At 40.8% G+C, this 13,569-nt stretch overlaps 1 protein-coding gene across 6 annotated transcripts in view; it reads right to left on the bottom strand.

Annotated features, from left to right (window-relative positions):
- Window positions 1-13,569, bottom strand: part of TTC7B (tetratricopeptide repeat domain 7B) — a 310,511-nt gene that overhangs the window by 152,027 nt on the left and 144,915 nt on the right. The gene's annotated exons all lie outside the window — the stretch shown is intronic.

The following is a 13,569-nucleotide window of genomic DNA, read 5'->3' as shown; positions in this document are numbered from 1 at the left end:
AAAAGACTACAAGTCTCTGCAAGGTCCCATTAAAAACTGGCTAATTTGCACAAAAAGTTGTTAGTCTCTCCCCACTGCTCAAACAAGATTTACTAGGACACTGTAGTGAGGAATTTTTGTACTAAGGTCTCATAAGCCTTACAAAATATACTGCAGCACATTTTTTAGCATACTAAGAAACAGTATAAATAATTGAAACTAAATTCTAAGTATCCATATTGTGATGCACATCACCCCCCCAAATTTTGTTTGTTTACTTATTTGCTACTTTGTAAAATTCAGTACCTCACAATTGGTCCTTCCAATACATGTACATTTATAAATTTATTGGGGCATAAGCTTTTGTGGGCTAACACGCACTTCATCAGATGCACGGAGTGGAGTGCATCAGATGAAGTGGGTTTTAGCCCACGAAAGCTTATGCCCAAATCATAGAATAGAATCATAGAATCTCAGGGTTGGAAGGGACCTCAGGAGGTCATCTAGTCCAACCCCCTGCTCAAAGCAGGACCAAACCCAACTAAATCATCCCAGCCAGGGCTTTGTCAAGCCTGACCTTAAAAACCTCTAAGGAAGGAGATTCCACTACCTCCCTAGGTAACCCATTCCAGTTCTTCACCACCCTACTAGTGAAAAAGTTTTTCCTAATATCCAACCTAAACCTCCCCCTCTGCAACTTGAGACCATTACTCCTTGTTCTGTCATCTTCTACCACTGAGAACAGTCTAGATCCATCCTCTTTGGAACCCCCTTTCAGGTAGTTGAAAGCAGCTACCAAATCCCCCCTCATTCTTCTCTTCTGCAGACTAAACAATCCCAGTTCCCTCAGCCTCTCCTCCTAAGTCATGTGCTCCAGCCCCCTAATCATTTTTGTTGCCCTCCACTGGACTCTCTCCAATTTATCCACATCCTTCTTGTAGTGTGGGGCCCAAAACTGGACACAGTACTCCAAATGAGGCCTCACCAGTGCTGAGTAGAGGGGAATGATCACATCCCTTGATCTGCTGGAAATGCTCCTACTTATACAACCCAAAATGCCATTAGCCTTCTTGGCAACAAGGGCACACTGTTGACTCATATTCAGCTTTTCGTCCACCGTAACCCCTAGGTCCTTTTCTGCAGAACTGCTACCCAGCCATTCAGTCCTTAGTCTGTATCAGTGCATGGGATTCTTCCGTCCTAAGTGCAGGACTCTGCACTTGTCCTTGTTGAACCTCATCATATTTCTTTTGGCCCAATCCTCTAATTTGTCTAGGTCCCTCTGTATCCTATCCCTACCCTCCAGCGTATCAAGCACTCCTCCCAGTTTAGTGTCATCTGCAAACTTGCTAAGGGTGCAGTCCACACCATCCTCCAGATCGTTAATGAAGATATTGAACAAAACCGGCCCCAGCACCGACCCTTGGGGCACTCCACTTGATACCGGCTGCCAACTAGACATGGAACCATTGATCACTACCCGTTGAGCCCGACCATCTAGCCAGTTTTCTATCCACCTTACTGTCCATTCATCCAGCCCAGACTTCTTTAACTTGCTGGCAAGAATACTGTGGGAGACTGTATCAAAAGCTTTGCTAAAATCCAGAAATAGTACATCCACTGCTTTCCCCTCATCCACAGAGCCGGTTATCTCGTCATAGAAGGCCATTAGGTTAGTCAGGCATGACTTGCCCTTGGTGAATCCATGCTGACTGTTCCTGATCACTTTCCCCTCCTTTAAGTGGTTCAGGATTGATTCCTTGAGGACCTGTTCCATGATTTTTCCAGGGACTGAGGTGAGACTGACTGGCCTGTAGTTCCCTGGATCTTCCTTCTTCCCTTTTTTAAAGATGGGCACTACATTAGCTTTTTTCCAGTCATCCGGGACCTCCCCCGATCGCCATGATTTTTCAAAGATAATGGCCAATGGCTCTGCAATCTCATTGGCCAACTCCTTTAGCACCCTCGGATGCAGCGCATCCGGCCCCATGGACTTGTGCTCGTCCAGCTTTCCTAAATAGCCCCGAACTACTTCTTTCTCCACAGAGAGCTGGTCACCTCCTCCCCATACCGTGCTGCAGAGTGCAGCTGTCTGGGAGCTGACCTTGTCTGTGAAGACAGAGGCAAAAAAAGCATTGAGTACACTAGCTTTCTCCACATCCTCTGTTACTAGGTTCCCTCCCTCATTCAGCAAGGGGCCCACACTTTTCTTGACTTTCTTCCTGTTGCTAACATACCTAAAGAAACCCTTCTTGTTACTCCTAACATCTCCGGCTAGCTGCAACTCCAAGTGTGATTTGGCCTTCCTGATTTCACACCTGCATGCCTGAACAATACTTTTATACTCCTCCCTGGTTATTTGTCCAATCTTCCACTTCTTGTAAGCTGTTCTTTTGTGTTTAAGACGAGCAAGGATTTCACTGTTAAGCCAAGCTGGTCGCCTGCCATATTTACTTTTCTTCCTACACATCGGAAGTCTCTAAGGTGCCACAAGGATTCCTCATTGTTTTTGCTGATACAGACTAACACGGCTACCACTCTGAAACATGTAAATTTCTGTCGTTCTTCTGTATTTAGGGAGTAGACATTTAGCTAGAAAGTAAAAAAGTTGAATGTCACTGTATTTACGCTAACTTAATTAAATCAATATTCAAGCTGTGTGAAATGTAGCACTGTAGGAAGGAGAACCTATTAAAGTGACACGGCAGATAATTCTACTATGTTGGAAAGTTATGTAGTTATATACAGTTCTCAGAAGTGACTTAAGTATCTATCACTCCAACTGACAAGGAACAATTATTGCTACAGTTGGGATTTGATATAGTTTAAGCATTTGTTAAGCCATCCATGTGCTCAGCACTATACAAGACACAAAAAAAGCCCACAAATAAATTCCAGGAATTTACGACCGAAGGCCCCAAACTGGCCTACAAATACTAATCAAAATTACTCAAGATAAGTTCAAAGCTGACTATGAAGAGTTACAAATGGCTCTCACTAAATTGGGTGACAGGGCAATAAAATGGCAGATGAAATTCAATGTTGATAAATGCAAAGTAAAGTACATTGGAAAACATCATCCCAACTATACATACAAAATGATGGGATCTAAATTAACCGCTACCACTCAAGAAACAGATCTTGGCATCATTGTGGATAGTTCTCTGAAAACATTCGCTCAACGTGCAACAGCAGTCAAAAAAACTAACAATGTTAACAGCCATTAGGAAAAGGATAGATAATAAGACAGTAAATATAATGCCACTATACAAATCCATGGAATGCCCACATCTTTAATACTGCATGCAGTTCTGGTCACCCCATCTCAAAAAGAGAAATTAGAATTGGAAAAGGTACAAAGAAGGGCAACAAAAATGATTAAGTGAATAGAACAGCTTCCGTATGAGGAGAGATTAAAAAGACTGGGACTTTTTAGTTTGGAAAAGAGACGACTAAGGAGGGGGGGATATGATAAAGATCTATAAAATCATGAATGGTGTAAAGAAAGTGAATAAGGAAATATTTACTTCTTCACAAAACACAAATACCAGGGATCACTCAATAATATTAATAGGCAACAGGTTTAAAGCAAACAAAAAGAAGTACTACTTCACATGGCACTCAGTCAACTTGTGGAACTCGTTTCCAGGGATGTTGTGAAGGCCAAAACTATAACTGGGTTAAAAAAAAGAACTGGATAAGTTCATGGAGGTCCTTCAATGGCTATTAGCCAAGCTGGTGAGGGACACAACCCCACGTTCTGGGTGTCTCTAGCCTCTGACTGCGAGAAGCTGGAAGTGAATGACTGGGCGATCATTCAATAATTGTCCTGTTCTGTTCATTCCCTTTGAGCACCTGGTTTTGGTCACTGTTTGAAGACAGGATACTGACCTAAACGGACTGTTGACCCATTATGGCCATTTTATGTTCTTATCAATTTAAACACAATGTTATTAAAACAGTAAAACAACTAACATGTTTGTAGTGTTCTAAGTCAATACTTCCTTTGGGTCTTACCTTGCATTTTACCTATGCTAAGTGTTTTAGATTGTAAGCTCCTCAGGGCAAGGATAGTCTTTGTATCTTTTACAGTGGTAAGAATATAATCTGCACTAGATAAATAAAAAGGAATTTACTATGTGGGATTTGAACAAAAACAGAAGTGTGAACTCAAATATATTGGCACCTAAACCAAGTCCACAGCATCAGAAAAAAATATTTTTCTTTCAAAATAATGTTGGACTTCATAATGCATTATGAGAACTGTAAAACGTCAATAAACTATGTTAATATCTTTAGTATTTACAGATTCAAGAATATAATATTAATTGCTTTCCTTTTCATAGCCATGATTCTTATGCCAACCAGAGGTTAAGCCAAAAACAGCAACTAGTAGCCATAAATTTGCTCCCTTACTACATAAAGATTTCAACAAGGCTTACAATTGGCCAATTAAACATTAATCTGTATTACTAATTATACTTTGGTAGTGCCCAAAATGCGTTAAGAAAAAAATTCTGTAGCTCATTGACACACTAGGAAGTGTTTTCCACAAAACCATATTGACTGAGTTTTAAAAGTAACATTACCATAAGGTGAAATAAATTTGAATGTTACTGTTTTTATAGGTGTTGTATTCATTGAGATGAGAGCTGTATTGGCTAAAATAGAATTCAGAGGTTAGGTTTCCTATTTTTTCTTGTTAATTTATCGTCTTCTCACATGATGCAGGAAACAGCAGGGTAATTTGCTCTATTTATTAAAGTACAATGCTTTAAATCAGGGGTGGCTAACCTGTGGCTCCAGAGCCACATGCGGCTCTTCAGAAGTTAATATATGGTGTGGCTCCTTGTATAGGCACCGACTCCGGGACTGGAGCTACAGGCGCCAACTTTCCAATGTGCCAGGGGATGCTCACTGCTCAACCCCTGGCTCTGCCCCCCACTCCACCCCTTCCCGTCCCCTCCCCTGAGCCTGCCATGCCCTCACTCCTTCTCCTTTCCCGCAGAGGGTCCTGCATGCCACAAAACAGCTGATCGGGAGGTACGGGGAGGGAGGGGGAGGTGCTAATTGGCAGGGCTGTTGGTGGGTGGGAGACGCTAGGAGCGGGGGGAGTTGATGGGGGAGTGCTACTGACATATTACTGTGGCTCTTTGGCAATGTACACTGGTAAATTCTGGCTCCTTCTCAGGCTCAGGCTGGCCACCCTTGCTTTAAATACACAATTTTGGGGGAATTTCAATACTCAGTGCAGACTCCTGCCCTACTTTTTGATTCCCTCCCCCGCACCCAGCCAAGCACAACTCCCAGAAAATTGTAGACTCATATTTATTTTACGCTAACAGAACAAAAAACAAACAAAAATATCTGTGAAGTCCATCCTGGACCACTTTACCTCAAGTTCCAGAGCCACTGCCTTTAATAGTAATTATTGCAGAAGTATGGAATATGCACACACAAGTTCATCGACATCAGCAAATATTTGCACTTGTGAATTTGACAACACATTTGCACATTCACATATGCAAAATGTGAATGTGCAAATGTGTCAACAAATTCACAAGTGCAAATATTTGCAAAATGTGAATGTGTTATGTGACTGTTGGAACGCATGGCATTGTAATTAAGGTTCTGCATTATACAGCGAGGGAGATAAATATATTATTTGAAAGGCATTTCCTTACCAGCTGGAGATAGAAGAAAGTTCATTGCAACTATGCAGTGTATCTTTGTCATTGGAAGCATGTTGGGTGGGCATTAGGGTATGGTTAAGAGGTGACCCACAACTTGGTAATTCTTGTTTTTTAGGATTTGTCTTGGGGGATGTCACACTTAGCCAACTTCAAATCTCCATCCTCAATCCTTTTGATATCAAGCTTTTGGTTACAGAATAAAGAAAAGAAACTAAAAGTGTAGTAGAAATAATTCTCCCAGTTCTCTACGCTAGAGTCCTTCTGTGGGTGGATGACTGGTCACTGACCTCCCAGAGCTTTCCCAGTCAAGATCAGATGATTACAGGTTTCCTGCTGGGTTAACTAGCAGAGGAGCTAGCCAAAGAAGCCAGCTTCTTTAGGTGCTGCTGGTCCTGGATAAATACTTGCAGCAGATAGTTGAGGTTGATAGCAGTGACTATACATCAGAAGCTATGAAATGCAGAACCGTGAAATGCTAAAACCAACTATGAAATGCTAAAACCAATGGAAATCTAAGCTCAGTAGAAGGATAATAAGGAATTTTAAAATTCGAACAGTAACTAAAGAGTAGGTTAACTAGACATTAAAGAGGAACTACTAAAGATGAACATTTTTAAACCTGCAGGACGGGACAACTCAGCACCAAAGAGTTTTAAAGATGGAAGGTGGTAATGACCACTTTCATGTGGTCCACTTTGTTAAGTGGGAAACCATCGCTATCATCATCAAACCAGTGACCAAACGTTAACGGTCGACCTCCCAGTCAGAAGAGCAACAAAATAAGACTTTTCAGGGCCAACTTACTAGGCAGATTGGACCTGGGATAAAAGTCTGCCAATTGAATGTTGAAGGCCTCTTATGATCCAAGTGTGACTACCAGGAGAAAATGCTGAAGACGACCACCATCCACGTCCTCGCCCTCCTGGAAACCTATGCCACAAACGAAGAAAAAGCCTGTTGCTACAACGGCTATAAACTCATAGCCAGCAATTACCACCTAAAACATGGGCTGGCAATATACATGAAGCAGGAGATCAACTAATATGTGGTCTTACTTCCTAAAGTGCACAAAGAAACAACTACAATCTGTGCGCCTTATCAAGTTTATCATCATTAATGTATACAAACCACCCCGTGTGAAGTTCCCTCAATCAACTCTGCCAACCGCACAGGACCCTGCTGTATTAGTGGGGGACTTTAATTGTCACCACACACAGTGGAGCTAGGCAGCAAAGAATACTGCAGGCGAAGAACTGACACAGTGGGCATCAGCAAATGATATACTCCTCCTTTCTGATGCAAAACAGCATGGTACTTTCCATTCTGAAAGACAGGGCACAGCCTGGCCTGAGGTTCACCTCTAAAGATGATACAGGCACACCAATACATGCATCATGGATTGTCCTTGACAACTTCTCAAACAGCCAGCACAAATCAGTACTGACCCATATTGGCATTCAAATTCCAGTACTCTACTTAAAACCAGCGCCATGCTGGAGCTTCAAAAAAGTTGACTGAGCCACTTTCACAACAACTGCGGAGAATACAATCTTCCACACTGTCCCACCACTGAAGACTTCTGACCATTTGTCACATTCTGAGGTGCAATCCAGACCAGTGAGGGGTTGTGTCACCGCATACCCCACAATGCGGCCACACTGAAATAGCCTGCCAGCATGAAGTTCATACTCTGAGTGCCTCTGTATTGCTGTAGCCCTGGTCCAGCAGCTCTTAACCCAGCAGCCTGTCAGTAACACACCAGTCACACTTCGGCTTCCATCACCCTTGGTTACTAGTTGCAGAGTGACCCCAACAAATTCCCAGTCCCGAATTTTCCCAAAAATGTGTGTTCTGCACTCTCCAGCCCTGTTCTGGACAGTTCAGATATTAAGGTTTGTTGATCCTGTATGAAGCCAATATTCAACAGTTTGCTACTTTAACTGGAGTTACCAAACAGTTCAGTTTAAACTCAGCATTGTATTGCTTTAGATTAAAAAAAAAAAGTCTATTAACAAGAAAATAGTATTTTTAGTGAATTCAAGTATAAGAGATTAAGTTAGAAGTTGTCACAAGCAAATATAAGTGAGAACATGCATCTAAAAGTCTAAAACTTAATTAAGCAAGTTTTGATTCAAAGCTTTGTTTAAAATGCACGTTCTCACCCAGTGTTTCCCAGCAAGATGGTGACTGACCCTTCCTCCTGGTCAGGGTCTCTCCAGGAGGCCCAAAGGTGCTGGTGCCTTTGTCTTCTTAGGTGAAAGAGATAATTTGGGGTTTTCTGCTCTTCTCTTTTACAGTTCAGTGAACTTTTCAAGTGGATTCTTCTGAAGATTACCCCTCAAAGCAAAGTTTTCCAACAATGAGGTAGGTGACATGGAGTCAGGTGATGGACACTTCATGCTCTCTCCCCTCACATGTTTGTTGAAATGTCAATTTGCTTTGTCTCCTGCCATCTGCCCCTGTTGTCTAATGAATCTTGTTTACTATTTATGTGTAAATTGGGGTAAACACACATTCATTTGTTTAAGATAGCCCCAATTAACAACTTTTGCTTAGGCAGGGCTGTGCTAATATCATACTGGGGGATTTCATAACTTTACATATAATTTTGCTACATAAATTTCACCATATTTACTAGTTTTCAAATGATACCTCACAAGGCATATTTCATATAAAGATTATTACAGCAGTGTATAGGGTGTGAATATGGGGGGTGTTTTCAATCACACCATTTTACTAAGCTCCTTCTTTGTGGGGGAGATTAGAACATCCACCAGGGACACAAGTCATCATATACTCCTTTCTGGACTGCAGAGAGCCAAGAGCTCTTCCATAAATATGATGAGTGTAGAGACTCAGAAATTGGAAAGCCCTCCTAGCAGCACTGGATGCAGCAAGATGGAAACAGTGGCCCGAATGAGCAGAAGGTCTAAATTTCATACACACAAGTAGATGTTCCTGGAATCTGCTGAGACACCTGGGGGCTACAAATCCCTTGCATTCCACTAGGATGCAGGTGAAAGATAATGCCATCATTGCTAAACTGTTGTGGACATCAAAACAGCAGGTGGACAAACAGTAGCACAGACAGCCCAGCATCAACTCCAGCAGATAAAGTCCACACCCTCTTCATTATCCCAGTGGTTTGGACCATTCACAAATAGGGAGATTGATGCAGCCAATGTAGCCACAAAACTGGGAAAAGCAGCAGCAGAAGATGGCATCTATCTCAAGTTTCTATATAACCTGGGTCCACTGACATGGAAATGGATGGTCACCAACATCCTAGAGACCAGTGAAATCCGCCCCGTGTGGAGAGAACCTAAAGTCATTGAAATCCTAAAGCCTGGAAAACCTGCACATGACCCTTCTAGTTATAGGGCAATCTCCTGTTTGAGAACCACCTACAAGTGATGAAGTGTATGAATCGGAACCAAATTGGGCCCGCTGCAGATAACAGCCTACACAAGGAGCAAGCTGGTTTCCGACTGCACGGAAGTTGCTGTGCCCAGGTCCTGGGCCTCACTACATACACCAAGGCTGGATTCCAACAAAAACTCAAGACCCAGTACTGCTTTCTTTCATCTGTCAGCAGCATGTGACGTAGTCTGAAAGGATGGACTACTACTGAACCTGGCCAAAGTGATCCCGTGTTCACATTCCCCAGCTGCTGAACACCAGCTTAGCAGCCAAAGGATGTGCGTACATCTCGGAAGTCAAACCTGCAAGCCACGCAATTTCCATAATGGGCTACCATAAGGCTCCGTACTTGCTCCAATACTCTACAATGTATACAAGAGCGATATCCCTGAAACAATAGCACATGAATTTCTGCATGCTGATGATTTGGCACTCACAACTCAGGCTCCATAACTTTAAAGAATTTGAAGTAATCCTTACATCTGACCTTAAGATCACGGAGGAGTACTTCCAAAAGTGGTGGCTGAGACCAAATCCGAGCAATTAGCAGTCTCTACTTTCCACCTTGAAAATAGAATCGCAGAAGGCACTGTCTAGTTTTATGGTGAAACTGTGCGTTATGACCCAAAGCCAACACATCTCAATATTATTCTTGACCACTCACTGATCTTTCATGACCACCTCAAGAAAGTAGCCTGTAAAGCAAAGGCTTGCGCCAACATTATCCAAAAGTTAGTGGGAACAAGCTGGACACCAACCGCTCTGGTGCTACGAACATCAGCCTTAACCCTGGTATACTTAGTTGCACAGTACTGTGCACTAGTTTTGGACAAGATGCTGCCATATCCAACTTGTGGATAGGCAGCTGAATCAGACCATGTGCATTATGACAGAAACTTTACAATCAACACTTCACTGAACCGCATCTGAACAAACCATGCAGTTACTTCATGCACAAGTGGAAAATCAAAGACTCACCTTTCATACGACTGCAGTGAGAACATCCAAACCATTGAATACATAATAATGCAGTGCTTCAAATATGGATTCAAAGGTGAAATGGACAATGGTTTATCTGACAATGACACAGAGGAGGCCTTGAGATGGCTTATGGACCTACAACTGCATCTACAAAACATTGCTCTGCAGATGCCATACACACATGCGAGAGAGAAAGTTTTAAAAGATTTAGCTGAGGAGGATTCTGAACCACTGATGTTGATTTTTAACAGATTTTGGAATCTAAGGAAAGTTCAAGAGAAAAAAGGTGAATATACCAGTACTTTTAAAAGGGTAAGCAAGATGATTAGGATAACTAAAGGGCAGGTAGCCTGACATCAATCCTGGGCAAAATCATGGAAGGACTAATATGGGATGCAATCAGAAAAAACAATTAAAGGTTGGTAGCTTGGTACTAATCAGCACTGTTTTATGAAAAATAGGTTCTGTCAGATAAATGTCTTTTTTGAAGAGATCACAAGTTTGCTTTAGGCATAATAATGTCTAAACAACTCTGTAGATGTAATATTCTGAGACGTTCATAAAACATTTGACTTAGTACCACCTGGCATTCTGATTAAAAACCCAAACACTATACAAAAACCAGTATAATGCATGTTAAATGTATTAAGACCTGGCTAATTGATAGATCTCAAAAAGTAATTATAAACAGAGAATCATCATAATAACAAAGGGAGCTATTTCTAATGGGGTCCAATAGGGATCTGTTTTTGCCCCAATGCTATTCAGCATCTTTACCAACAATCCGGAAGAAAATACAAAAGCATTGCTGATACATTTTGCAGATCACAAAAATTGGTAGAGTAGTAAATAATAATGACAGATCACTACTACAGAATGATCTGGAGCACTTGGTAAACCATGTTCCTCTGAACAATATGCATTATAATACAGCTAGATGCAAGGTAATGTACCTAGGAACAAAAAATCTATGTCACACTTTCAGTATTGGGGAGAGTTGGGGGGCTGTATTCTGAAAAGGATTAGGGGTCATGGTGGATAACCAACTGTACATGAGCTTTCAGTACAATACCGTGGCTAAGAGGGATAACATTTCTTGGATATATAAGGAGGCAATATCAGGTAATCGTAGGGAGAGGGTATTATCTCTGTATACGGCACTGATGAGGAAAGGACTGGAATACTGTTGTCTAGCTCTGCTGTCCATACTTAAAAAATGTTTTAAAATGGAAAAAGAGTTCAAAGAAGAATTTTAAGAATGATTTGAATTCTAGAAAACATGTCTCGCACTGAAAGGTTTAAGAGGCTCAATCTATCTAGCTTATCAACGAGAAAGTTAAGACGTAACTTTATCACAGTCTGTAAGTACCTGAATTTACAGAAGATTTCTGGCAGTAGAGGACTCTTTAATCTAGCAGACAAAGGCATAATGAGATCCAATGGCTGGAAACTGAAGCAAGATAAATTCAGACTAGAAATAAAGCACACAATTTAACAGTGAGGGTAATTAAGCATTGGAATAAGTTAACAAGGGATGTGGTGAATCCTCCATCACTTAACATTTTTAAATCAAGACTGGATATTTTTCTAAAAGATATGCTACAGGTCAGACAGATGGTATGGGTGTGATGCAAGAATTACTGTACAAAATCTGATGGTCTTTGTATGCAAATGGTTACAGTAGATAAGGATAACAATCCTTTATGATCTTAAATCTATTAATCTAGATAGAACTGGGTTTGTTTTCTAGTGACCTGCCTGGGGAAAGATGCTGTTGGTCCAGAAAGATCTCCCCCGAATTCATGAAGGACCAAATACACTTCATCACAGTAACTACATAAATAATGATTTCTATGCTAATTCCGATAGCACACATTATAGAGTTCCATTTACTCAATGATTTTTGGAAGATTTGAAATGTTATACACAGAAGTATCTTTATAAATGTAAATAAAACCCTTACTACTGTGGCCAGGGGAAAAAAAAAACTAAAGAAATCAGGAAAAATATATAAAGGTCTATTCCTTGACTCTACTGAAGGCACTTCATTACTTTCTGCATGAGCAAAAACTGTTATTGGCTCCAAAAAATGGCTGCCTCTTAGGAGCACCTATAGATCATCACCTGGTTTCCAGAACACAAAAGGTGATACAAAGCTCCAAGGTGGAGCCAAAGGAAAGGTCAGGTCAAGTCAAGACAGGATGACAGGCTAACTGGAAGGAAATTTCCTCTGCTGGACTGATATTTAGATAATTCCCATTTATAATTAATCTATCAACTCCTTTTTGACCAAACTGAAGTATATTAACACTAATGGATCAAAGACTTTTCAAATTTTATTATATTTACATTAATAATAAAATTAAGCTAGAGGCTGCTGGTTGGCGACCACAGAATCTGAAGGCAGATAAGCTGCACAATGCCATGGGTGGTTGGAGAAAATTAGCTCCTTAAAGCCTGGATGTTCTGGAATATTTTGGACAATAGTGCATGGGATTTAAGAGCTGGTTGAATGCTTTGTCGATATGAGAGAAGAATAGATCTTACAGGACATCTGACAGAACAATACATTTGTATCTTTCCATCAAAAACAGGCATCGTATTTTGACATATATTTTATTCTGATAGAGAATGTCTTTACAGAAGTTGTTTTTTCCACATACAGAATAGCTGCTTCATGGCCAGAGTATCAATATTTTTAAACGTTATGTATTGGCCAAGATTTTCAAAAATGTGTGACTAAAGTTAGGCTTCTAAAAAGTGGCTTGATGTACAAAATAACCCTATAGTACTGCAATGGACTATACCTATGAAGGGTTAGACCCCATTTTGGCAAAGACTTAATTTTAACCATATGAGGAGTCCTACTCAAGAGCCATGAAATCAGAGGAAGTTTCATGATTTATCAGTATAATTGACAAGCCTACATGCACTGGAAGACATTGGGACAAACCTTGGGCCATTAATTTCTAAAGTGCACGAGCCTACATTAATACATTGGGGTACATGCTTGGCAAATGAAGCTCCAAACAAATTCTATGTAAACACCACATAGCGGATATACAATTTAGGAAACAAAGTCATTTACTGGAAAGAATTTTAAAATATTTGACAATCCAAGATTATGCTGAGAAACGAAAGCCCTCCCTAAGCTTTTATACTGTTTGGTTTCATGGAAGGGCTACTATCACTCTGATAAAAATTGTGTGTAGACCACCTGATGCTGAAAAACACTGGTTACAGGAGGCAAAACTTCCATTTCAGAGTTGAGCATGAAGAGATATTGCTATGAAATGCTTCACAGACATAACACTATTGAATTTTTATTTTAAGTAAAGAATCCTTCAGTGAATGTTCTGAGGCATATTACTAACCAGCTAATCAATTCCTTGATGGGCTTTTCTTGTCAAGCGAAATGTATGGAATTCAGGTGTGACTAAGGGCTCATCGTGGATACAGATGGCATTTTGCTGAATTCAAGGCATTGCTTTAAGCA

This window comes from Mauremys reevesii, linkage group 4 (genome assembly GCF_016161935.1).
Source record: "Mauremys reevesii isolate NIE-2019 linkage group 4, ASM1616193v1, whole genome shotgun sequence".
NCBI classification, from domain to species: domain Eukaryota; kingdom Metazoa; phylum Chordata; order Testudines; family Geoemydidae; genus Mauremys; species Mauremys reevesii.
Note: the sequence above shows the minus strand (reverse complement) of the source record. Positions and strands in the feature narration are given on the sequence as shown.